The following is a 27,444-nucleotide window of genomic DNA, read 5'->3' as shown; positions in this document are numbered from 1 at the left end:
GGAAGAGAGGGAGGAAGAAAAATAAAATGGAGAGAGAGAGAGAGAGAGAGAGAGAGAGAGAGAGAGGAGATAAGAAAAAGAAAAGAAAAGAAAAAAAATCACTTTTAGAATTCTGTTTTCTTCTCTTCCAGTAGGTGGAGTTGTGTATTCCAGGTTGAGTCTCTGCCCTCTGGGTGGAGGAAGCAATCATGTGAGGAGGCTCTCCCTCTCCTGCCTGGAGCCTCTCTGATCCCAGTCTCTCTGGGTTGCTCCTGGTCTCTATCCCTCTCCCCTCTCCTGCCCACCACATCCCAATTGAGGGATCTCTTGCCCACAGCCTTCAGTTCACTCCTGATTGGCAGCGCCATAGTCGCCCTGCACTGCTGATTGACTGAGCGCTATCTCTGCATTGGGTAGTCACCACGTCATCACAGCTGGGGAGAGGGGGATTTGGAAATGGCAATCTGTTCAGTTGTACTCCACTCTGATAGCCACGCCCACCAAAAGCTGGTGAGAAAGGTTTTGAGTTATCACATCTGGGGTGGGGGCTGGGATCCACACACCTGTTCAGTCGCCTATCTTCGCTGTTAGCTACACCCATCCAAAGTTGACAAGATAGATTTTCCAAGTTGGAGACCATTGGGGTGTCCAGTGAGGTGGAGGGAGCTGGGCTGTCCCTGCACTGCATCCAGAACTCAGTCCAGGGTCTTGCGCTAAAGCGGATCACAGCCTGGTGCACTGCAGCTTTGTAGGGGCAATGACCCATCATCTCTGTTCAGCTTCCAAATAGCCACGGGGAAGCGCTCAATCCTTTGCGGCTGGCTCTGGTTCCAGGTCCAGATTCCTGCAGGCAAAGAGAAACTCTGCTTTCTGCAGCGTTCTGGGCTGTGCTTGCCTCTCTGGTGGAGTCTGTGAAAATCTGCTATGTTGGGACCTTTTACTTCCCTTGGAACCGCAACCATTACTGGGTGTTGGCTGAGGAGGCCTCATGGGTTAACATTTCCGTATATGTGACCTGGCTGGACTGGCTTTCCCGGGCTTTTGACCTTAGTCCCACCTAATGATTTAATCTGAAATCTGCCTAGACTCCTTAGTGACAGTGACGTAACTGCTCCTTATTGGTTCTTGCTACTCGCTCTTCTTACTCTCTCCTATTACTATATAACCTTGTCCCTGGCACAATAAAATTGAGATTATTGCACCTTCACAGTTGACTCATCTCCCGACTCGGTGTGATTGAGTGGGCCAGGTTGGGTGGCAGGCCGGTCCGATATTTACCCTCTTGCTCAGCCCAGGAGACACTAGCTGATCTAGTGCACTTCACTACCTCTCTCGGAGGGCGGTTCCGACAGCTGGTGCCTCAGAGACGACAGGCTGGTCTCCCACGTACCCTTGTCGCAGGGGCAACAATGCTGTTTGGGATCCTGAAGCTGAAATTCTTCAAGGTGAGCCCCTGTGGAGAAACTGTCTGACTACTCTCTCAGATTCATGCACAGAGCAGCCAGGAACAGGATCTCCTCTACTCCGCCATCTTGAATCCTCCCCGACTTTTTAAAAACATATTTTTCTTTAGCTGTGGAAGGACACAATATCTTTATTCAGTTTTTTTTTTAAACGTGGTGCTTAGGATTGAAGCCAATGACTCATGCATGCTCCACCACTGACCTACAACTCCAGCACTCCAACACTTTTTAAATTTTATTTTGAGATAGTGTTTTGCTGTGTTGCTGAGGGCCTAGCAAAGTTGCTGAGGCTGGCTTTGAACTTTTGATACTCCTGTCTCAGACTCCTGATCTGCTGGGATTACAGGCATGGACCACCCTACTATCAGTTTTTCCTTTTTGATGCACCTTCTAGTGAAATGCAGAAGACTCACCTTTTGGTGACATAGTAAGAAATGTCTATATTGATATCTTTACCTGTATTTTTAGTCTCTGTGCTAGGTTCCTGAAAAGTGGTTTCTCTCCCTAATCCTTGAAAACAGCTCTAAAACCCTTGGAATTTCCTTATGGAGATGAAAGGAGAGTCTTTTGCATGAATAACCAGTCCCTTTCAGCCATCTGAGTTTATGTTAATAAGATATAGAAAAGATAAATAAGATATAGAAAACCCCTAGTCATGTCAAGATTGGGCAGGTTGCCAAAGGAACAAATTTTATGAGTAGAAAGTTGAAAGAGGGGAGGAAATAGGGCTGAAGGTTGAGTTAATTAATTGACAGCAGTCACTGACTTAATCAATCATAGTTATATAGTGAAACCTCCATAAAAACTTTGAGGGAGCTTCTGAGTTGATTAACAACAATGCTTTCATGTGCTGGGGTGGTGCCTATCAATCTCCACCATGGGGACAGATTCTTTTGTGCTGGAGACATTTCTGGGCCTCACCCTATGTACATGTTCATCTAGCTATTCACTGTATCCTTTACAAGATCTTTTATAATAAATTGGTGAGTAAATAAAGTTGTTTCTGAGTTTTGTGAGTCATTCTAGAAAATCATCTAATCTGATGATGGATCCTGGGAATGAAGGATAAGCCTTGGGAATGAGATACAAATTTAGGGGTACCAAGGATAAAAAAAGTCTCTAAATGAGAAATGTGTCCTTTGGGATGTGAAACAATAACTTGTTGACTGCTCCTGACCTTGACAAAGAAGTTTAAGGGACAGAAAGATGTCAAAATGTGAAATGCACCAAACAATTCTATAAATTACTTTATAATTTTCCAGTTCTTCATAAATTTTCTGGAATACAGCAAAGCAGGAAGAAGATTTCAATAGAAAGACACTTCTATGCTGTCCCTGTGGGCAGCTGAACTTAAGGTGACCCGTGTGAATCTCCAGGGACACCATATAAAACAGAGAGATACACTTTACCTTTAAACAAGCTTCAGGATAGCTTCTCCTCTCTTGGCCTCAGGCTCCCCAAATGGGAGAGCAAGATAAATTCACAGAGGCTGGTGAGAGAGTGAGCACCTTCAGAAGTGGGCTTTTATTGGGGGGACCCTTATTCTTAGAAAGTTCCATCCAAAAGAGTCCAGAAGGGGCAGGGTTACAAAGGACAGGTAAGTGTAATTCAACCCCAGGGGTGACACCTACATCTAAAGACACTTTCAACTTCCTGAGCTGGGTCAATGCTGAAGTTCACTACAAAATGTAGTAATTGGTCAGAGCCTCTTTGGGACTGGAAGGTGTGAGTCATTCAGAGTGGCTCCACACACTTCTAATCTCATGAATCTAGGCCTAATTTTGATTGGATCAATTGCCTGGTCAATCAACAGAAAACAACATACCAGACCAGCTTCCCTAACAGGAAACCATCTTGCTCTAAAATTTCCAATCTCCAGGGAAGTCATGTCCCTTTGGATCATATATTCTACCTTTGTACCCTAAAAAGAAATACCTAACCTTAATCCATGGTGGTGTCTCTTTTTGCTCTTGAGATTGCCCACATTATTCTCTGAGTGTTGTTGTATTCACTTTTTACTTTCTAATGATGCTTTTCTTCTCTTTGCTAAAGCCCAACACATCCTTAAGTTTTTTTCTGTGGTATGGGCAAAGGTGTGAAAGGTCTGAGTAGAGGTTTTCTTTGCCACTAGAGAGACTTCATTGGACCCCCTTATAGTGACAGTAACTTCAGAAACAGGTGGGTAACTTGAGGAGGCATCTGGTGATTATCTTCTGAAGTCACGAGAACATACTTGTAAGAATGTGGGGTCCACTTAACCTGTGGGGTCTCTGATAATTCCTTAATTAAATTATAGGACACTTAGATATGTGTAGAGAATTGAAGAATAATTTGGTGTGGAAAATCCTATACATTTGGTGTCAGTAGTGTTCTGTGGGTTATTATGAAAGAGGACATCTGGTTAGTTGGAGCATTACAGATCCCTTTCAATTTTCCAGCGGACCATGGTCTCATCTTCCTCAATGATTTCTGCAACTAAGTTTCATTGGGGACCTTGCTAGGTGAAGGACAGACTGAACTAAGTTGTCTGCAGGGCAGGCTGAACAAATGTTAACTGCAGGATAACCCACACACTCAACCCCCCACTCTGTCTGGTCCTTTATCACCTGTTTGTGTCAAGGCTGAATACTCAACTACATTCAAGGCTGAACACTCAACCCCACTCAAGGTTGAATACTCAACTCTCACCCATCTGGTGCAATGGAAACCCACATCTAGCCCCTTCCCCATCTGCCTGAAGGCAGAAGATGACACTACTGTATGATCCAATCACTGTACGCCAACAAGGCAGCTTGCAGACCCAGAGACCCCATTAGATTTGGGCTATAAAAACTCCCTCCTCCTGGGCCCTCTCTCTTGCTCTTTCTCTGTCTCTCTGTCTTGCTCTTGCTCTCTCTTTCTTCTCTTGCTTTTGCTCTCCTTCTCACTCTCTCCTATCCTCTTCTCTCTGTCTCTGTCTCTGCTCTCCCCCTCTTTCTTCTATCTTTCCTGGCTCTTTCTTTCTCTCTCTCTTTCTCCTATTTTGCATTGCTGCAATAAAGATATCTTGGTCGCTCTGAGTGGTTGTGGTCATTTTCCTTTCAGACCCTATTGTACATTTCTTCCTTCCCTGGCTACTTTGCCTCATCCCAAGAGGTAGTATCTGCTCCCTATATATGCAATTTCTGCATTCTTTGGAAACTTCTTTTAGTAGCTAACCACCTTTTAATAGTTAATTCTTTTTTTTCCTCAGTGCTGGGGATTAAACTCAGGAACGCAGACATAAATAAGTCTATATTAATTTTTCCTTATTCAAATGATTTCTGTGGTTTCTGGACTTTGATAGAAGCATCTAAACCACAATAACTTAACATCTTTTAAAGGAGTGTGCTGAATCAATCACAGCATATCAGAAAGAGTAATTGAGTAAATGTATCAATTTACTAAAATGGTTAAATCCAGCAATAAATTTATATAAATATCTTGAGGTTTGTTTTATGGATTTTAAGTATATTCTATATGCAAATATATTACTCATCAGTGTGATGGAAAGTGTGTCAGCAACAGATGAGGAATAAAGGGAGGCATGGGGTTATAGCTCAGTTGGTAGAGTGCTTGCCTAGGTTGTGTGAGGCTCTGGATTTGATCATCAGCATCACATAAAAAAATAAAATAGAGGTATTAAAAAAAAGAAAAGGAGAAGGAGAAGGATGGAGGCAGTAGTGTTCATCTTCTCACTGCACAATTTTTGCACCCTCATCTCCCTCTGTGTCTACTTCAGAATTATATTGTCTGATTTAGAATGTGATTACATCAATGCTAGATTATGTTGCTCAAAAATAAAAAAGTGGGTAATTACAGAATTGCTTGGCCATACCATGTCATTGTATTTTGCTTGTTTCATTGCACTGCTTCATTTTCCCTCTCAACTTTTCTGTTGCTGCTTGGAATATATATTGGTTAATTATGGTGCCAAGTAGCAATATGGGATAGTATGATTCAACAGAAATACAAAATTGAGGGCAACTGAATTGACACATGAAAGAAGCCACGATCAAGCTTGGTTTCCACTTGCTGTGTTTCTTCATGTACCTTTTTTTTTTTTTTTTTTGGTACTGGAGATTTAACCCAGAGCCTTGTACATGCAAGGCAAGCACTCTACCAATGGAGCTATATCCCCAGCCCTCTTTATGTATTTTTTTAAATTAGTTTTTTAGTTTTTGGTGTACACAATATCTTTATTTTATTTTTTATGTGGTGCTGCTGAGAATCAAACCCAGTGCCTCACGCATGCTAGGCGAGCACACTACCACTTGAGCCACATCCCCAGCTCCTTCATGTATCTTTATAGTATGATTTTTGATAAATCATTAAAAAACTTTGATAAATGACTGAAGCCAGAGAAGCTGAGATAGGAGTTAAGATACACTACAGTGAACAGTTGACAAACCAGCAACTACTTACATCATCCTGAGAATATCACCATAACAGTATATACTGTTGTATTTGAATAAGATACTATTTTTGCTGCATTTTTACCATATAAAGTATTTTAAAATAATAAAAATATTACTTGTTATATCCTTCCTTCCATTTATCCTGCACCTATATGAACTACATTGTTTTTTAATGAGCTACAGGCACACTTCTTTTGAAACAGAATGAATGACATGCAGATAACATGATTTTATTCATTCAAAATATAGTAAGCTTTCTAATATGTGGACCAGCTTCCTAATTTTTGAGAGAATGCTTAACATCCTGACTATTGGTAAAGCTTTGTTAACCTTTCTCTGATTTATAAGTTACCTAGGTATACATATTGTAGTGAGTTTATCTTGGAAAGTTATACTGATCAAGGTTGCAAAGTGCTTTTCTGAGATTTTTAGATTTGTTGTAAGGGAAATATTTGAGTATACAGAAGGAAGACTTTTTTGGGCTACATTTATTACATCCAAATCCATGGTGTAGATCCTTGAAACCTTACTCTCTTTGTTTTACAGCAGAATTCACTTCTCTAAAAGCTTCTTGGTGCTTCTCTACAGGCCCAGGTTCTGCAAAGCCTTCCATGTTTCATAAGAGAAACTTAATCCCTCAGGCCAGCTCTACTTCACTGTCCACATAGAATGGCTCCTGTAGAACCTTGTCTGAGCAGTTCTACTCAGTCCCTTGTTGTTTTTGTCATTATTTATTTCTATATTAGTACTAACTCAATATTATTCATGGCATCCATGCTTTTTATTGACAAGGAAAATTATTTAAAACATAATAAGTTTAAAGAGTTGGGTTTTGTGTCCTTTCAGTGTCACACTGAAGCACTAATAGACTAAGACAAAGATTATGTATTACCAGTATATATATGTATATGTGTGTTTGTGCATATATTTTTTTATTAATTCATCCATGACACCTAGGTTGATTCTGTACCTTGGAATTTGTAAATAGTGCCACAATGAACATGGGAGTGAAGATATCTTTTTGCCACATTTTGTTCTTTTACTTGGATATATATCCAATTATATGTATAAATCATAGCATTTTAAATTTAAATTGTATTTATTGGTGCACAATAAGCATCCTGTTCCTTAAAACACTCTGAATCAGCCTTACAGTAATAGCAATTCCAAAAGTGATTGTTATGGGGAGATGCCTCAGAAAGCACTCTAAGTCCAAATTTCAAATCAAAAGAGAGCTTTATTTATGTGCATTATAATTATACACAACAGTGGGATTCATTGTCACATATTCACAAATGCATGTGATACAACTTGGTCAGTATTGTTTCTCAAAAAATATTTATGACTATGAAAACTAAACAGTATTTACCTGGTCAGGGACTGTCACCTACTGCAGAGACTCAAGTTCTGTGGGAGGACAGCTGCTTCCTGGTCCGTTCAAGGAGAATATAAGGACAAAAACCACAACTAAGTGACTTGCTTATCATCATGTAAGCTAGCCAATCACAGAAATTAAAACATTAATAAGTGGGACCTGTGGTCTCTACACAGGACTGGAATTTTCCAGTCAGCAAGCAAGCAATTAAACAGAAGCAAAAAAAAAAAAAAAAAAAAAGCATTAGCTTTGCAGTTCAGTTGTCTACAGTCCTGGGTTCAAGCAGGTGCTAGTCACATTCTAAATTGTGTGGGGAGGGTCGGTGGGTCAAGAATCTACTTCAAATTCATGTAGACCCACAAGGGCATTCAAACCCAGGATGTAGCTCACCACGACCACCACTGCATCCTGAGTAGGGTACAATTTGTGGGATACAAAGTACAGAAAGACAATTTTTTTTAAATAAGAAAACAGCTTTCATTTCATTTTCTCAAAAATAGCTCTTATAACAGTTTTTATAGAAGGCATCAAAATGGAGTCTTAGGCCTGTGTATGACAGTTCTTGCTTTATACTTGTCTTATCACATTTATCAAAATCATCTATCTATAATCTATATTAACTTACTTGCTTATATTTATTTATAACTATACAGACACATTGACTTATCCTATGGTTTAAATCCTATTTCTATTGCTTATTGATTATTTATTCTATCTTGCATTATACCTATAACCTTTATCTATTACTTATTGATTATATTGATCAGTTCACACCATAACATGATTAATTAAATCTTTGGTTTCTATACTTGTCCCAGAGTCTTATTTATTTATTTACTACTTTATATTAGAAAAGATTTATAAAAATTTTCTTACCCATACTGGTGTAGTATGTGATATAGAATTAGCATTCATTAAAACTGGAGGGAAAAAGAAAGAAAGAAAAACATCTGAATGAATGAATGTGGTTTGTTTGATAAATGCAATACACATACATATAAAATTTTCTTTTTTCCCCATTTTTTTATTGGTGCATTATAATTATACATAACAGTGGGACTCATTGTCACATATTCACAAATGCATGTGATACAACTTGGTCAGTATTGTTCCTCAAAAAAATATTTATGACTATGAAAACTAAACAGTATTGTCTTGCTTTCAATAGATCAATTTTATAAAAGCTTTTATATTGGTTGTAAGTAGAACATTTTTATATTTGGTGATTTTTAAGATAAACACAGTGCAAAACACCTGTTTATTAATTAGGAAATATGAAACACTGAAATATAAGTTACCCAAATATTTGTTCTTCTGCTGAATTGACAAGAAGAGTAAAGGGAGCAAGAGATTTTTCTGGATCATCCCCACAGGAATAGAATTCAGAGTCTTCATTCTAACTTGAGTGCTTCTCATCTTATAACCATGGACCCCCTTCTCATTCCCTTAACTTGGTATTTCTCATAGCTGAGTACCTTCCAGTTTCCACTTTATCACAAAGTCCTTGGCTAATGTTTTCTTCACCTCATTCTCTATATGAACCTTTGATTGTTGTCCATCACCTTTTCCACTCAACTTTCTGATTCTCTCTGCTTCAGTGAGGAGGACATCTGATGGGAAGCAGAGTTCTTTAGCCAGAGGGAGAGGGACTCTCAGAAAGGCCAAGGGAAGTTTGGGAGAGTTAGTTTCTGTTCTCAAGAGTCATCCTCCCCAAATGGCTTTTGTCTTCCTTCTTTGGCACCTCCTGTGTGTCCTCCCACCACACAAAGTTCTGGAGAAAATTCTGAGTTCTGTTGGGTGAGGCCCAGACCAGACATCTTCTCATTGGTTCTGAGGGAGTTCATTATTTTTCATTTCTACTGCTCCTTTATTCTTTCCTTCTTTCTGTCCTCTTCTGTCATACCTTTGACTAGCCACATGGCCTTTCTAGTGGGGTTGGAGAGATGCTCTATTAATTCTATTATGATGAAGAGTATTCTCCATGTCCATCATCCTCATGGGTACCAGCAGGATACTTTATCAAAGCTTCTCTGAGCTGAGCACCATGACAAAGGGCACACAGCCCACCTATTTCTTTATCAACTTACCTCTGAAGGAGCAAGGGCAGCAGAAAATTGGGTCCTTTTTTCACTTATTTTCATTCCCCCTGGAGATTTCTTCTTTGACCTGGACCTTGGCATTTTGCCCTGGTCTATGCCAGGAATTGTTACAAAGGACGATCTGACTGGACTCACTGTTGAGTGTATTGTGGGGATTTTGCTTGCTCTATTAAGTGGTGTCTTTTTTTCTGAGGGATGACAGGGGTGGGATCTCGCTGGTCTTACTACCAGGAAACATGGAGTAGTACCATGCTACTATAGTTTGTCTCCCACATTTAAATGTTTAGCTCCCAGCTTGGTGCCAATGGGAGGTGTTGGAGCCTTCAGGAGGTGGGGCCTAGTAGGAGGTCTTTAGGTCATTGTGGGTGTCCCCTTGAAGGAGATTTTAGGATCCCTTTCTCTTAGTCTCTTTCATTTTTGGCCATGAGATGAGAAGTTTTGCTCTTGCATGTGCTCCCATCATGATGAGCTGAGTCACCCCAAAGCATCAGGGCAATGCATGTGATCAGTTATAGTCACCGAATAAATATTTATTAAGTAGCCATGATATGACAGTCACAGTAATCCCAGGCTTTGTAAATACATGCACACCACCCTGACTCATGAAAATTATATTCAATAGGAAACTTGAACATCAGCAAAATAATGAAGATTAACTTTAAACTAAAAATACTTATGTATGCTTGATGTTTGTTATTAGGATTTTTCAAAGATTATTTTGACCATTCATAATTTATACCTGCCTAAGAATTTTGTGTAATGTGAATAGAGTTATTTTTCTCTTCCCCTTTCTCATAAACTCTTTCCTTGTATTATTATTATTATTATTATTATTATTATTTGTACCAGGGATTGAACCCAGGGGCACTTAACCACTGAACCACATCTCCAGTCCTTTTTTAATTTTTATTTTGAGACAGAGTCTGTCTCAGTTGCTCAAGTCCTTGCTAAATTGCTGAGTCTAGACTCCAACTTACAATTCTCCTGCCTCAGCCTCCCAAGCTGCTGGCATTACAGGTGTGTGCCACTGTGCCTGGAATTTTTTTTAATGTTGAAGTAGAATGAATGCTCTGATCTCCAGTTTCCAATTACACAGTTTACATGTGTGTATACCTGAGGAAGCACCCCAGATTAAGATATGAAGGCTTCCCTCACCCCAGGAGGCACTCTGCTGTCTCTTTCTGTCTTAACTTCCTCCTCAGCCTGCTAAGGAGCTCCTCATTTGACTTCTGTCACCATAGCTTCCATCCACCTATTCTTTTTTTTTTTTTTGGGTGGGGTACTGGGCATTGAACTTAGGGGCACCTGGCCAGTGAGCCACATCCCCAACCCTATTTTGTATTTTATTTAGAGACACGGTCTCACTGAGTTGCTTAGCACCTCACTTTTTGCTGAGGCTGGTTTGATCTTGCCATTTCCCTGTCTCAGTCTTCTGAGCCACTGGCATTTCAGGTGTGCACTACAATGCCAGTCTGCCTATTCTTTTTTTTTTAGTTTGTTATATATGACAGCAGAATTTATTACAATTCATAATACACATATAGAGCACAATGTTTCATATCTCTGGTTGTACACAAGGTAGAGTCACACCATTCTCATCCTCATACATTTACTTAGGGTAATGATGTCCATCTCTTTCCACCATCTTTGCTACCCCATGCCTCTCCCTTACTCTTCCTCCCCTTTGCCCTATCTAGAGATCATCTAATTCTCCCATGCCCCCCCAACCACATTATGAATCAGCATCCTTAAATCATAGAAGAAATTCAGCATTTGGTTTTATGGAATTGGTTAAGTTCACTTAGCATTAATTCTCCAACTCCATTTACCTGCAAATGCCATGATTTTATTCTCTTTTAATGCTGAGTAATGTTCCATTGTGTATATGTACCACATTTTCTTTATCCATTCATATAATGAAGGGCATCTAGGTTGGTTCCACAGTTTAGCTGTTGTGAATTGTGCTGCTATAAACATTGATGTGCTGTGTCCTTGTAGTATGCTGATTTCGAGTTTTGGGTACAGAATGAGGATTGAGATAGCTGGGTCAAATGGTGATTCCATTCCCAGTTTTCCAAGGATTCTGTACACTGTTTTCCAGATTGACTGCATCAATTTGAAGTCCCACCAGCAATGTATGAGTTTGCCTTTTTCCCCAAATCCTCACCAATACTTATTGTTGTTTGTATTCTTAACAGCTTCTAATCTGAGTGGAGTGAGATGAAATCTTAGAGCAGTTTTATTTTTAAAGAGAGAGAGAGAGAGAGAGAGAGAGAGAGAGAGGAGAGAGAGAATTTTTGATATTTATTTTTTGGCAGACACAACATCTTTGTATGTGGTGCTGAGGACCGAACCCGGGCCGCCCGCATGCCAGGCAAGTGCGCTACCGCTTGTGCCACATCCCCAGCCCTTTAGAGTAGTTTTGATTTGCTTTTCTCTAATTGCTAGAGATGTTGAAATTTTTAAAATATATTTGTTTATTGATTGAATATCTTCTTCTAGAAGTGTCTGTTCAGTTCCTTGGCCCATTTGTTGATTGTGTTTTTGGTTTTTATGGTGTTAAGATTTTTTTAGTTCTTTATATATCCTAGAGATTAGTGCTCTATCTGATGTGGGTGTAGTAAAAATTTGCTCCCATTCTGTAGGCTCTCTATTCATCTCATTGATTGTTTATTTTGATGAGAATAAACTTTTTAGTTTGAATCTATCCCACTTATTAATTTTTGTTTTTAATTCTTGTGCTATTGGATACCTATTAAGAAAGAAGGGGCCTAATCTGACATGATGGAGATCTGGACCTATTTTTTCTTCTAATAGATGCAGTGTCTCTGGTTTAATTCATAAGTTCTTTATCCACTTTGAGTTGAGCTTTGTGTATGGTGAGAGATAGGGTTTAATTTCCTTTTGTTGTGTATGTACTTCCAGTTTCCAAGCACCATTTGTTGAAGAGGCAATCTTTTCTCCAATGTATGTTTTTGGCACCTTTGTCTGATATAAGATAACTGTAGTTGTGTGGATTAGTCTCTGTGTCCTCTATTCTGTACCATTGGTCTATGGGTCTGTTTTGGAGCCAATACCTTGCTTTTTTTGTTACTATTGCTTTGTAGTATGATTTAAGGTCTGATATAGTGATGCCACATGCTTCACTCTTCTTCTTTAGAATTACTTTAGCTATTCTGGGTCTCTTATTTTTCCAGATGAATTTCATGATTATTTTTCTATTTCTATGTGGAATGTCATTGGGATTTTGATTGGAATTGCACTAAATCTGTATAGTGCTTTTGGTAGTATGGTCATTTTGATGATATTAATTCTGCTTATACAAGAGCAAGGGAGATCTTTACATCTTTTAAAGTCTTCTTTAATTTCTTTATTTAGTGTGTTGTAGTTTTCCTCATAGAGGTCTTTCACCTCTTTCATTAAGTTGATTTCCAAGTATTTTATTTTTTGAGGCTATTGCAAATAGTGCAGTTTTCCTCATTTCCCTTTCAGAGTATTTCTCACTGATATATAGAAATGCCTTTGATTTATGGTTGTTGATTTCATATCTTGCTACTTTGCTGAATTCATTTTCTGTTGGGGACTGCAAATCAAGTCAAGATGGCACCTGGCAGTTTGCCAGGAGGAGTGGTTTGTGAGGCAATGCCACTGAGCCATTAAGTTGATGGGGATTCCTTATTGGCTGATTGCTGTAACTGGATGATGCTAATTGAGTCAAGCTGTGTGTAATCAGTTGGGTATATATACCTCTGCTGCTTTGCAATAAGTGGCTCCCGCTACCTTGGGTGCCCGCTACCTTGAGTTCCTGCTCAGTTCCCGCTGAGTTTCCCCGAAATAAAACAGTTCCTGCTTCAACTTTCAAGTTGCTTGTCACCTCCCGGTTATTTGGCCCAGCCGGACTACAGCAATTTTCTAGTTCTAGAAGTTTTTTTAATGGAAATTTTTGGTTCTTCTAAGTATAGAAGTATATTTTGGCAAATAGTGCTAATTGAGTTTTTCTTTTTCTATCCATATCCATTTAATTCTGTCTGTTTCAAGAACTATGTTAAATACAAGTGGTGAAAGAGAGCATCCATGTCTTGTTCCAGTTTTTAGAGGGAATTCTTTTAATTTTTCTCCATTTAGAATTATGTTGGTCTGGGGCTTAGCATAGATGGCTTTTACAATGTTGAGATATGTTTCTATTATCTCTATTTTTTCTAGTGTTTTGAACATAAAGGGGTGCTGTATTTTGTTAAATGCTTTTTCTGCATCTATTGAGATGATCATATGGTTCTTATCTTTAAGTCTATTGATGTGATGAATTACATTTATTGATATCCATATGTTGAACCAACCTTGCATCCCTAGGATGAATCCCACCTGATCATGGTGCACAATCTTTTTGATATGTTTTTGTATTCAATTTGATGAAATTTTATTGAGGATTTTTGCATTTATGTTCATTAGAGATATTGGTCTGAAGTTTTCTTTCTTTGCTGTGTATTTGCCTGATTTTGGAATCAGGGTGATATTGGCCTTATAGAATGTGTTTGGAAGTGTTCCCTCTTTTTTTCTTTATGAAGTAGTTTGAGAAGTATTGATGTTAATTCTTCTTTAAAGGTCTTGTAGAAGTCAGTTGTATATCCATCTGGTCCTGGGCTTTTCTTTGTTGGTAGGCTTCTGATGACATATTCTATTTCATTGCTTGAAATTGATCTGTTTAAATTATGTATATCATCTTGATTCAAGTTGGGCAAATCATATGACTCTTGAAATTTCTCAATGCCTTCAATATTTTCTATTTTATTGGAGTATAAGTTTTAAAAATAATTTCTAATTATCTTCTGTATTTCTGTAGTGTATGTTGTGATATTTCCTTTTTCATCACATATGCTGGTAATTTGAGTTTTCTCTCTCCTTCTCTTCCTTAGCGTAGCTAAGGGTCTGTCAATTTTATTTATTTTTACAAAGAACCAACTTTTCGTTTTGTCAATTTTTTTTCAATTGTTTCAATTTCATTGATTTCAGTTCTGATTTAATTATTTTCTATCTCCTACTGCTTTTCATGTTGATTTGTTCTTCTTTTTCTAGGACTTTGAGATGTAATGCAAGATCATTTATTTTTTGACTTTTTCTTTTTTTGAGGAATGAACTCCATGCAATAAACTTTCCTCTTAGTACTGCCCTTCATAGTGTCCCAGAAATTTCAATACATTGTATTGTATTCTCAGTTACCTGTAAGAATTTTTAATCTCCTCCTTGATGTCTTTTGCAATCCATTGTTCATTAAGTAGCATATTATTTAGTCTTCAGGTGTTGAAGTAGCTTTTATTTTTTATTTTATCATTGAATTCTAATTTTATTCCATTATGATCTGATAGAATGCAGGGTAGTATCTCTATGTTTTTACATTTGCTATTTTAGAGAAAGATAAATATTCTGCTAAGAAAATGTATTTGCATGTTTAAGGGTGAAATATTCTATATATATCAGTTAAGAGGGAGAAGCCTGTGCAGAGCTGGCAGTGTGCTGAGGTGTGAGGAAGCACAGAGGCCAATGTTGGCTGGACTACAACCCATGAAGAGAGAAGCAGCAGTTGAGTTCAGAGGGGTCTTGGGATGTAGGATCAACATTGTCAGGCCTGGGGAGATGTGGACAGCCATAATGAGCTTTGAGCAGAGCAGCAACATGGATTAGTTCACATTTAAAAAGGATCACTGACCCAGGAATCCTAGTCATCTTCCATTTGAGATTTAATGGTGGCTGAGACCAGAGTGGAGCAGCACAGGGTTTGAGAGTAGCTCTTTGGAGACCCAGTGCAGTGTGTCCTGCAGAGGAGTCATTGGTAGCCTCAGAAGACCAAGAACACCAAGAGAGTGAAGAGTGAGATGAACTTTCTTCTTGAACATGCAGTGATTGGTATTTCTATGAATGATGAGAGCAGGATTTTCATAGTAGTAAGTAGCATTTGACTCTGTGTTTTATGTGGCCCCTGCCCTAGCTTTCTTAGCCTTCCCACTTGATGGTGTGTGTTCTCTGTTTTTTGTTCTGTGTCTCTCTAGCTTCCTCCCCACTGTGTCTGTGTCCACAGAGCAGTTCCAGGTTGTGGGCCCTCAACACCCCATTATGGCAGTCGTGGCTGAGGATGCCATACTGCCCTGTATTCTAGTCCCAGCCATGAATGCAGAGAACATGGAAGTGGGGTGGTTTCATACCACATTCTCACAAGCAGTGTTCATCTATTGGAACCAGTGGGAACAGGCTGAGGAGCATATGGCTGAGTACACATGGTGGACCTCACTTGTGAGTGACTTTATCACCCATGGTCAGACTGCTACATACATCTGCAGGTCCAGGTTTCTGACAATGGAATGTACATCTGCTTCTTCAGAAAGGAGGCTCCTATCAAGAGGCTAATTTGGGACTGAAGGTGGCCGGCTAGTTATTTGACCTTTATTCTAGAGACCTTGGGAGTACTGGGTTTGATGGGAATATCAGGGATCATGTAATTTAGCCTCACATTTCATAGGTGAAATGGAAAAAATGGCACATTCATTTATTCATTGATTCAATAAAAACACTGTTTATGGAGCATCTAAAATATGTGGGCATTTGTTTTGTGCACCAGAGATATATTAGTGTAAGAGAGTGTAAGAGAGGTCTGAGCCCTGAAGAGTTCACCATGTAAAGGCAAAGGAAAAAAAGTAGTAATAAATAATTCAGTACAAGATGTGATAAGGTGATAAGTATTTAAGAAAAAAGACTGAGTAGTACTAGGAAAGGGTCTCAGGATTTTGGCTGAGAAGTGAGGACAAGCTGCAGTGTTACATAGGGGCTCAGGCAGAACCTTAGTGAGAGTCTGAGAAAGGTTCCAAAGAAGTGTATATTTAGCTCGATGGATATTTTGGTGCCAGAGTTTAACCCAGGGGGAGAAACTGTTATGAAACCTTTGAGTTATGAATATGGTTGATTATTCTGGGTAGAATGAGGCTTTCATGGTTGGTAGGAGGCATGAGGAGGAGGATGATAGAAAGGGACAATTCTGGATTAGAGAGATGGTCCTCTATTAACACTACTCACAGCTGTCAGGATGAGGTCTTGGTCTGGCACAGGAGCCCTGGAGGTTGATGGGCTGGAAGGTGAAAAGGCAGAGGGCATACAACCTGGTGATTGTGGCTACTTGCATTTGACCAGATAGATCTTGGGGTTGAGTGTGTGGGCCATGAGGGACTCAGATGGTGGAGTTTGGGGAGAAGTGTTGGAGAGGAAGACAGATACCAGATCAGTAAAGGCTTTGTTTCTGTGTTATGGAGTTTGGATGCAGAGTAGGGGGAATCCTAAACAGAGCCATGCTGGGAATGCTCATGTTGGCAGCTGTGAATGGATGGATGGGAGGTGAGCAAAAAGGAGGCCTGGAGTGCAGTTATGATGTGGAGAGAATGAGTGCCTGACCTGAGGCATGGCAGTGGGGTGGGGGAGGAGGGGTCAGACAGGTTTAGAAACTAGAGTCAACTGAATAGATTTGTGGGCATGGAGTTTGGAAGGGGAAGAAAAGATTTCAGAGACTTCCAGTGTTTTATTTGAACTATATGTTGTTTTGTGGCAGGACTATTGATAATTATGTGGAATATGGATTTTTATGAGTTTTGAGGCAGACAGTTTTCTGACAGAGAGAAAGTAGTGGGACAGTGGCAGAAGTTGGCTGTGTTTTGCTTTTTTTGGCTTTGCCTGTTGGGCTTGGTATTTGATGTGTGTGTGTGTAATTTATGAAAATCATAAAAGGAAGAATCTGGAGATTTTTAAAAATTGTTTACCTGAGAAAGGGTGTGGAAGAAATGAGAGAAGAGAGGATGAGGTGGGAAGAGAGGGGAGATGAGATGGAAAGTAGAATGCTCTTCAAACTGTACTACAAAGCAATAGTAACAAAAACAGCATGGTACTGGTACCAAAACAGGCGGGTGGACCAATGGTATAGAATAGAGGACACAGAGACCAATCCACAAAATTACAACTATCTTATATTCGATTAAGGGGCTAAAAGCATGCAATGGAAGAAGGATAGCATCTTCAACAAATGGTGCTGGGAAAACTGGAAATCCATATGCAACAAAATGAAACTGAATCCCCTTCTCTCGCCATGCACAAAAGATAACTCAAAATGGATCAAGGACCTTGATATCAAATCATAGACTATGGGTCTGATAGAAGAAAAGGTTGGCTCTGATCTACGTATTGTGGGGTCGGGCTCCAAATTCCTTAATAGGACACCCATAGCACAAGAGTTAATAACTAGAATCAACAAATGGGACTTACATAAACTAAAAAGTTTTTTCTTAGCAAGAGAAACAATAAGAGAGGTAAACAGGGAGCCTACATCATGGGAACAAATGTTTACTCCACACACTTCAGATAGAGCCCTAATATCCAGAGTATACAAAGAACTCAAAAAATTAAACAATAAGAAAACAAATAACCCAATCAACAAATGGGCCAAAGACCTGAACAGACACTTCTCAGAGGAGGACATACAATCAATCAACAAGTATATGAAAAACTGCTCACCATCTTTAGCAGTCAGAGAAATGCAAATCAAAACCACCCTAAGATACTATCTCACTCCAGTAAGATTGGCAGCCATTATGAAGTCAAACAACAAGTGCTGGCAAGAACGTGAATTTTCCCCAGAACGTGTTTGTAGAGGGCCGGTGTGAATTCGGGAATAAAGAGTTGCTGTTTGAATCTACAAGGTGTGTTGTGGCTCGTGATTTTATGCCCAGCCAGACTGCGGCAATGTTTATTAAAAAGAAGAATCAAATAGTCTTTTTTACCATCCCCCAATTCTCTGGTGAATTAATGTCTATATGTTTTCATGTATAACTTTCATACTCTTTTATTTTGTAAGGATAACCACCATTACTATGCTAGAATCAACGCTTTCCTATTGAGGGGCCATAGTGTAATGTGGACAAATGATCAATCTCATCTTGTTCATGAAATATTAACAATGAGTTATAAATAAAAATTTTCTGTGAGAATTATATTATGAGTGCATTAAGGCACAGAGAATACTGTTTGATACACTGGAAAGTCTCAAAAGTATTTTTTCTTCACTCCTTCTCACTTTCTCCCCTGTCTGCTTTGTTCTCCTTCCTTTTCTTCTTCTTGGTTAATCTCAATCAGTTCTTATATAAAAAGTTATAATTGGATACCAACTACTGTCTTGGAGAAAAATAAGCAGAATTTACTTTTCTCCAAGGGTCACCTGGGTCTGCTCAGCCATTTCATATGATCTAGTTTCTGTCAAGCAACTCAACAAAGATGGAAATACCAATGTATCTGATTAAACCTGTATTAGTGGAAATGGGGGGGGGTGCACAAATTTAAACTCAAATCTTCAAGAAAGAAAAATGTTGTTTAGTTATTATTTCAATCATTCTAATCTTGTTTCTGAAGCTCAGCCCCTTTGGAGGCAAGAGATTTCTAACTGAAGAGTTTTTGAGTGTATAACATATGTAGAATTTCTTTGGTCAATGACCTTCCTATCCTCTTCCCTAAAGGAAGCATGGAGGTTGGAGGAGACTTATTGTGGCCTTGGGACAATGGGGGAAGAGGAGCCGTGGGTTTTCTCTTAGTTATTTAAGTCCTCACCATCTGGAGGCTAGTCTGAACTGGTTCATAAGAACTCTGTGTTGGTGTCTCCTGAGAAAAGGCAGAATCATCTCATTACTTGGATCCCCTTCCCTGGCCCTGAAGCAAAATCCAGGGTCTGTATCACTTATTCCTGGTTGTCATTGGGCTTTTTCATCTGAACTTCAGACCTTCTCTGGGTCATTGGCTCACTGGACATTTTTTTAGCAGAGCATGTGAGGTTATTTGGATCCTCAGCTTCCTGTGTGCAGGAGACAGGGAATTTCATGTTTTCTGCAAGCACATATCTCTTCCAGTGCTTTGTTCCATGTTGGGTGTGTCACCAATGTAGGCATATTAGTTTTCTATTTGCTGCCAAATTAGTACAAACATGGTGGTTTGTGATGTACATGTGTGTATTTGTATATATTGATCATTTTCTTCCTCTCTTTTATATTTATGATTTTCTATACAAATTGTTATCTTTTAGGTAACAATATAGTCAATGAGACTGACTAATTTGAAGAAAAAATAATATAGCAGTGTAGTGTACAGTGACTTGGAGTGCTTCTTTCCTTATGTTGGGGATCAGGTGAGAACCTCTTCATTTGTTAGCTGGCTTTGCATGATAGATTTGTTGTTTTATGGAAGTTCAAATGTTTGTAAAATGGTGTAACATGTATGCATACATAAGGTATAAAGTTAGAGATGTGGACAGTGTCCACTATCATTTGATTGCATTTCTGTTCCAAATCTACTCCATGTTGGTCTTCTTTGTGTTATTGGAATAAGACCTTGTAAACACTTCTTTGCCAACTGACACAATATGAGATTGTTGGTACAATGCACTGGAGGGGCCACTGCAAGGTAAGGTAGTTCTGTTTCTTTTGTTTTGTTTTCTTTTTTTTCTTTAGTACCAGAGATTCAATCCAGGGGTACTTAATCACTGAGTGACCTTTTGTAAAAAGTATTTTTAATGTGGTGCTGAGGATTGAAGGCAGTGCTTCACTCATGCTTCACTAGTGACCTACAACTTCAGCATCACCAACTCTTTTAAATTTTATTTGAGACAGTGTTTTTCTGCATTGCTTAGAGCCTGGCTAAGTTGCTGGGTCTGGCTTTGAACTTGTGATACTCCTGTCTCAGCTTCCTAAACTGCTGGGATTACATACATGGGCCACCATACTGGGCTGTTTTTCTTTTTCGATGCACTTTCCAGTGGTGTGTAGAAGACTCACCTTTTGGTGACATAGTAATAAATGTGTATATTGATATCTTTATCTGTATTTTTAGTCTCTTCCCTGGGTTCCTGAAAAGTAGTTTCTCTCCCTGGTTCCTGAAAACAGCTCCTAAAGTCCTTGGAATTTCCTGATAGAGATGGAGGGAGAGTCTGTTTTTATTAATAACTAGCTCCTTTCAGCCATCTGAGGATATGTTAATAAGATAACCTTTAGAAATCCCCTATGTCACCTCAGGATGGGGGAAGGTTGCCAAAGAAATAAATTTTATGAGTAGAAAATTGAAAAAGGGGAGGAAATAGGGCTGGAGGTTGAGGTAATTAATTGCCAGCAGTCACTGATTTAATCAATCATAATTACACATTGAAACATCCATAAAAATGTTGAGGGAGCTTCTGAGTTGATGAACAACAATGCATCCATGTGTCAGGGTTTTGCCTCTGAAACTCCACCATGGGGTAGAAACTTTTCTGGGCCTCACCCTATGTACATGTTCATCTGGCTATTCACTCTTTTTTCCAAGAACTTTTATAATAAATTTGTTATTAATCACAGTTGTTTCTCTTGGTTTTGTGAGCCCTTCTAGAAAATGGCTGTAGAAAATCATCCAATCTGAGGATGGATCTTGGGAATAGAGGGTGGGCCTTGGAAATGAGATTAAAAATTTAGGGATAGTAAGGAAAAAAGTCTCTAAAGTAGAAATGTACCTCCTGGGATGTGGAACAATAACTTGTGAACTGCTTCTGACCTGGACAAAGAAACTTAAGGGACAGAAACTACCAAAATGTAAAAATGCACCAAATAATCCCATAAATTACTTTATAACTTTTCAGTTCTGCCTAAATTTTCTGGAATGCAGCAAAGCAGGAACAAGATTTCAATAGAAAGAGAATTCTAATCTCATGAATCTAGGGGCTAACATTTGATTGGATCAATCTTCTGATCAGTCAGCTGAAAACAACATACCAGAACAGATCCCTGAAGAAAAACCATCTTGCTCAATATTTCCCTATCTTCAGGGAATTCCTGTCCCTTTGGATCATATATGCTACCTTTGTGTCATAAGAAACCAGAGTTTAATCCCTGGTGGTATGTCTCTTCTTGCTCTTAGATTGCTCACATTATTATCTGAGTGTAGTGCCATCTTCCATAACAAGCTCTGCACCTCAGTCTCATTGGGGATCCTATAGTACATTGCTTCTTTCATTTGCTACTCTGCCTCATCCAAAGAGGTAGTATCTGCTTATCTACTCACTACGTGTGCCATTTATGCATTCTTTGGAGCCTTCCTTTACTTCTTTTAGTAGTTAACCACCTTTTACTTGTTAATTCTTTTTATTATTTTTGTTTTCAGTGCTAGGGATTAAACCCAGGACCTCAGACATGAATAGGTCTATGTTAAGTTTTCCTTGTTCAAATGATTTATGTGGTTTCTGGATTTTGATAGAAGCATCTAAACCACAATAACTTAGTATCTTTTAAAGGAGGGTGCTGAATTGTCACAGCATGTGAGAAAAGCAATTGAGGCATTAATCAATTTAGTAAAATTGTTAACTCCAACAATGATATTATATAAATAAGGTGAGTTTTTTTGTGGATTTTAAGTATTTTCTATTTTCTTTATGTAAATATATTTCTTGTCAGTTTGATGGAAAGAGCATCAGCAACAGAAGAGAAAGGAAAGGAGAAGGAGGAGGATGGAGGCAGTAGTGTTCATCTCCTCACTCCACAGTTGTTGTGCCTTCATCTCCCTCACTGTCTTCAGAATTATATCATCTGATTTAGAATGTTACTATATTAATGCTAGATCATGTTGCTCAGAATTTTTTGGTCATACCATTGTCACCATATTTTTCTTGTTTCATTGCACTACTTCATCTTCCCTCTGTACTTACCTGTTGCTACTGGGAATATAGATTGGTTCATTATGGTGCCAAGTGGCAACATGGGAGTGTTTGATCCAATAGAGATACAAAGTTGAGGGCAACTGAAGTCACACTTGAAAGAAGCCATGATCAAGCTTGGTTTCTACTTGCTTCATTTCCTTATGTATCTTTATAATATGATTTTATTTATTTATTTTTATTTTTTTATTGGTTGTTAAAAACATTACAAAGCTCTTGACATATCATACTTCATATAATATGATTTTTATTATGATAAATGATTGAAGCCAGAGAAACTGTGGTTGGAGTTAATATGCATTTATACACTACAGTGGCATATGATCAACCCAAACTGAGTCATAGGTCATACACAATTTAAACAGATCAATTTCAAGCAAGGAAATAGAAGACACCACCAAAAGCCCACTAACTAAGAAAATCCTGGGACCAGATGGATTCACAGCTGAGTTGTACAAGACCTACAAGGAAGAATTAATACTAATACTCCTCAAATTATTTCATGAATTAGAATAGGAAGGAACCTTTCTGAACTCATTCTACAAAGCCAGTATCATCCTGGTAACAAAACCAGGCATAGACACATCAAGGAAAGAAAATTTCAGACCAATATCCCTGATGAATATTAATGCAAAAATTCCCAGTGAAATTTTGACAAATTGCATGCAAAAGCATTTTTTTAAAAGTAGAGCAGCATGATCAAGTGGTGTTCATTCCAGGGATGCAAAGTTGGTTCAAAATATGGAAATCAATAAATATAATTGATCACATCATAAACTTAAATACTAAAATCATATGATTTTATCAATTGATGCAGAGAAAGCATTTGACAAAATACAGCACCCTTTCATGTTCAAAACACTAGAAGAAGTAGGAACAGTAGGAACATACCTCAACATTGTAAAAGCTATCTATGCTAAACCCAAGACCATCATCATTCTAAATGGTCAAAATTGGAAGCATTTCCTCTAAAAAGTGGAACAAAACAGGCATGCTCTGTTTCACCACTTCTATTCAATATAGTACTTGAAACTCTGGCCAGAGCAATTAGACAGATGAAAGAAATTAAAGGGATACAAATAGGAAAAGAAGAATTCAAATTATCATTATTTGTTGATGACATGATTCTATACTTAGAGGATCCAAAAAAAAAAAACTCCTCTGACAGAGAAATTAGGAAAACTACCCCATTTACAATGGTCTCAAAAATATATATGAAATTCTTGGCAATCAACTTATCAATAGAGGTGAAAGACCTCTACAATGAGAACTACAGAACACCAAAGAAAGACATTGAAGAATACCTTAGAAGATGGAAAGATCTCCCATGATCTTGGATAGGCAAAATTAATATCATCAAAATGACACACTACCCAAAGCACTATATAGATTCAATGCAATTATGATAAAAATCCCAATGGCATTCCTCATAGAAATAGACAAAGCAATCATGAAATTTATTTGGAAAAATAAGAGACCCATAATAGCCAAAGCAATACTTATCAAGAAGAATGAAGCAGGAGGTATCACAATACCAGACCTTAAACTATACTACAAAGCTATAGTAACAAAAATGGTACGGTATTGGCACCCATAAAGACATGTAGACCAATGGTACAGAATAGAGAAAACAGTGACAAACCCATATAAATACAGTTATATCTTACTAGACAATGGCACCAAAAGCATACACTGGAGAAAAGATAACCTTTTCAACAAATGGTGCTGGGAGAACTAGAAATTCATATGCAGCAAAATAAAAATAAACCCCTATCTCTTTTCATGCACAGAACTAAACTCAAAGTGGATCAAGGACTTAGGAATTAGTTCAGTAACCCTTCATCTAATAAAGGAAAAAGTAGGCCCAAATCTTATTCAGGTTGGATTAGGCCCTGACTTCCTTAAGAAGACTCCTAAAGTGCAAGAAATAAAATCAAGAATCAATAAATCAGATGGACTCAAACTAAAAGGTTCTTCTCAGCAAAAAATATACTCAAAGAGGTGAACAGACCCTACATTTTTGGAGCAAATTTTTGCCATACTTTCATCAGATAGAGCACTAATCTCCAGGATTTGTAAAGAACTCAAAAATACTTAACACCAATAAGCCAAACAATCCAATCAACAAATGGGCTAAGGAGCTGAATGGACACTTTTCAGAGGGAGATATACATTCAATCAGCAAATATATCAAAAAATGTTCAACATCTCTAGTAATTAGAGAAATGCAAATCAAAACTACTCTAAGATTTCACCTCATGCCAGTCAGAATGGCAGTTATCAAGAAACAGACAACAATAAATGTTGGCTAGGATGTGTGTGTCGGGGGAAGGCACACTCATAGATTGCTGGTGGGGCTTCAAATTGATGCAACCAATCTGGAAAGCAGAATGGAGATTCCTTAGAAAACTTGGAAAGGAACCACCATTTGACCTACTCCATTGTCTATACCCAAAAGACTTAACATCCACATCCTATAGTAATGCAGCCACATCAATGTTCATAGCAGCTCAATTCACAATAGCTCAACTTTGGAAGCAATCTAAATGTCCTTCAATAGATGAATGGATGCATAAACTGTGGTATATATACACAATGGAATAATACTCAGCATTAGAAGAGAATAAAATCATGGCATTTTCAGGTAAATGGATGGAGTTGGAGAATATCATGCTAAGCGAAGAAAGTGAATCCCCCCAAAACAAAGGCTGAATGTTCTCTCTGAAAAGTGGCTGCTGATCCAAAATGTGGATGGGGAAAACATTGGGAATATGGAGAAAATTTGATTGGGCAAAGGGGAGGGAGGATGGGGAGAGGGAATGGGGGCAGAAAGATGGTGAAATGAGATGGACATCATTACCCTAGGTACATTTAAGACTGCTCATAGGGTGTGATGTTACATCATGTACAACCAGAGAAATGAAAATTTTGTGCTGCAATGTGTATAATGAATCAAAGTAAATTTTGCTGACATATATACCTAAGTAAAAAAAATACACTACAGTGAACAGTTTCGGAGCCAGTGACTATTTACATCATCCTGAGAACCATGACCATAGCAGCATATCATTTTGTATTTGAACAAGATAGTATTTTACCATATAAAGTATTTAAAAAACAACAGAAAAATATTACTTGTCATATCCTTCCTTCCATTTAGCCTGTACATTTATGAACTCTATTATTTTTGAAGGAGCTACAGGCACACTCTTTTGAAACAGAAAGGATGGTATACATATAAAATGATTTTATCCATACAAAATGGAAGTAATCTTTCTAATAAGTGGACAAGCTGCCTAATTCCAGAGAGAATACTTAACATCCTCACTATTGGTAAAGCTTTGTTAACATTGTTTTGATTTATAAGTTACCTAGGTATACATATTGCAATGAGTTTATCTTGGAAATTTATACTGATCAAGGTTGTAAAGTGCTTTTCTGAGGTTTTAAATTCTTTTTAAAGGGAAATGTTTGGCTTTAAAGAAGGAATACTTTTTCCAGGCTACATTTATTACATCCAAATCCCTGGTGTAGATCCATGAAATCCTACTGACTTTGTTTTACAGCAGAGCTCACTTCTCCAAAAGATTTTTTGTGCTTCTCTACAGGCTCAGGTTCTGAAAAGCCCTCCAGATTTCATAAGAGAGCTTAAACTTAACCCCACAGGCCAGCTCCACTTCACTGTCCACATAGATTGGCTGCTGTAGGTCCTTGTTTGACAGTTCTACTCAGTCTCTGGTTGTTTTTGTCATGGTTTATTCCTATCTTAGTACTAACTCAATATTATTCATGGCATCCATTCTTTATATTGCCAAGAAAAATTATTTAAAACATAACAATGTTAAAGAGTTGGGTTTTATGTCCTTTCAGTGTCATACTGGAACAATAATATGCTAATACAAAGATTATGTATTACTTGTAGATATGTGTATGTGTGTGTGTTTGGGTTTGTGTGTGTGTTCATATATCTGTTCATATTATCTGTTCATCCATCCATGGATACCTAGGTTGATTCTATATCTTGGCAATTGTGAATAGTGCAGCAATAAACATAGGAGTGTAGACATCTCTTTGCCACACTGATTTCCTTTCCTTTGTATGTATTAATAGTCATGGGATTACTGGACCATAGCATTTTTAATTTAAAGTATTTCTTGTGGAGATCCAACATGGCCGCGGGCGCGGAGAGATCAAGTCTCTGACCTATTCAGCTATGCGGGCATAGGGAGTCTTAAACCATCTAAATGCTGTTTTCTCAGGATCACTAGGCAATGCCGAGCTAATGTAGATCTGGGGAAAACAGTCTGTGCCTCTCAGAACACACACTGAGCCCAGATCGGCTGAATTAGGCTCCCATTCGCCTGCGTCTCACAGACAAACCGCTGTGACTCAGCGCTAAACGATCCTGCTGAAACAACTGGTCGGCCCTTCTGAACCTGTGGAGGTTAATACCAACCAAGCATTCATAGGCAGTGGCCACAGGATTGAGACAGGGCTTGGGAGAGCCGGTCAGGACCCACCTGTTGCTTCGGTCACCAGGCAAAGGGAAGGAACTGTCGCCATTCACATGGGATACCACCATGGCAGAGAACTGACATCAACAGAATGCGGCGGAGGAGATAACTTCATTGAAACCAGCTGCGGCAGGTGTGTAACCCCCTAGCCCTCCCTCTCCACAAGGCAGGGAAACCTCAAGGGCCGCTCCCAGCTCTCCCATGAGTGCAATAGTCAGACCGAGGGAATCAGGAGCGGCGGGCATGGGACCCGCGTTGCGGGATCCCCGGCTACCGCTCCCACCATTGCTGACAACAGAGGTCTCTTGCACCAGCTACTGGGGGCATGGTTACTGGAGGGCAAGCAAAATATGCTGAGGGTCCTCAGCCCCAAGCTCCACAAACTTAGGGTCTGAGGGAATGGCAAACAGGGAGAGTGTGCCCAGTCATTCAAGAAAATAAGGCAGAACTGGCGTGTAGCCAGTATTGTGGTGAGCATCACTGGTGAGTGGGGCCTGCCTGGAAGAAAAGTGGGGAAGTGACTAGACACAAGTGAAGGCCCTAGGCACTCAGGAATGGAGACCCGTCCAGCTGGGGAAGAGGAGCTGCTGCACAGTGATTGGTTCCCGCGTATTGAGAGGAGAAGGTTGGCCTGGTGGGCACAGCTCCACCTACTGGAAGAGAAGTTAATCGAACTCCAAGACTGCATTTAAAAAATTTTTTTCTTTTTTTTTATTATTTGTTTTTTTTCATTTTTATTATTTTATTTTTAATTTTTTAAATTATTTTTTATTTTTATTTTTCTTAATTTTTTTCTTTTTTTATTTTCTATTTTTTCTTTTGTCTTT

The 27,444-nt window shown here is 38.7% G+C and overlaps 2 pseudogenes; both read left to right on the top strand.

Moving 5' to 3' along the window:
- Positions 1-5,131: 5,131 nt before the first annotated feature.
- Positions 5,132-11,389, top strand: LOC144256454 (protein cornichon homolog 4 pseudogene; annotated as a pseudogene).
- A 10,507-nt stretch (positions 11,390-21,896) lies between these two features.
- Positions 21,897-22,260, top strand: LOC113175623 (protein cornichon homolog 4-like; annotated as a pseudogene).
- Positions 22,261-27,444: the final 5,184 nt, after the last annotated feature.

Source organism: Urocitellus parryii, chromosome 8 (genome assembly GCF_045843805.1).
Source record: "Urocitellus parryii isolate mUroPar1 chromosome 8, mUroPar1.hap1, whole genome shotgun sequence".
Lineage (NCBI taxonomy): Eukaryota > Metazoa > Chordata > Mammalia > Rodentia > Sciuridae > Urocitellus > Urocitellus parryii.
This window is presented reverse-complemented; position numbering and strand designations above follow the sequence as displayed.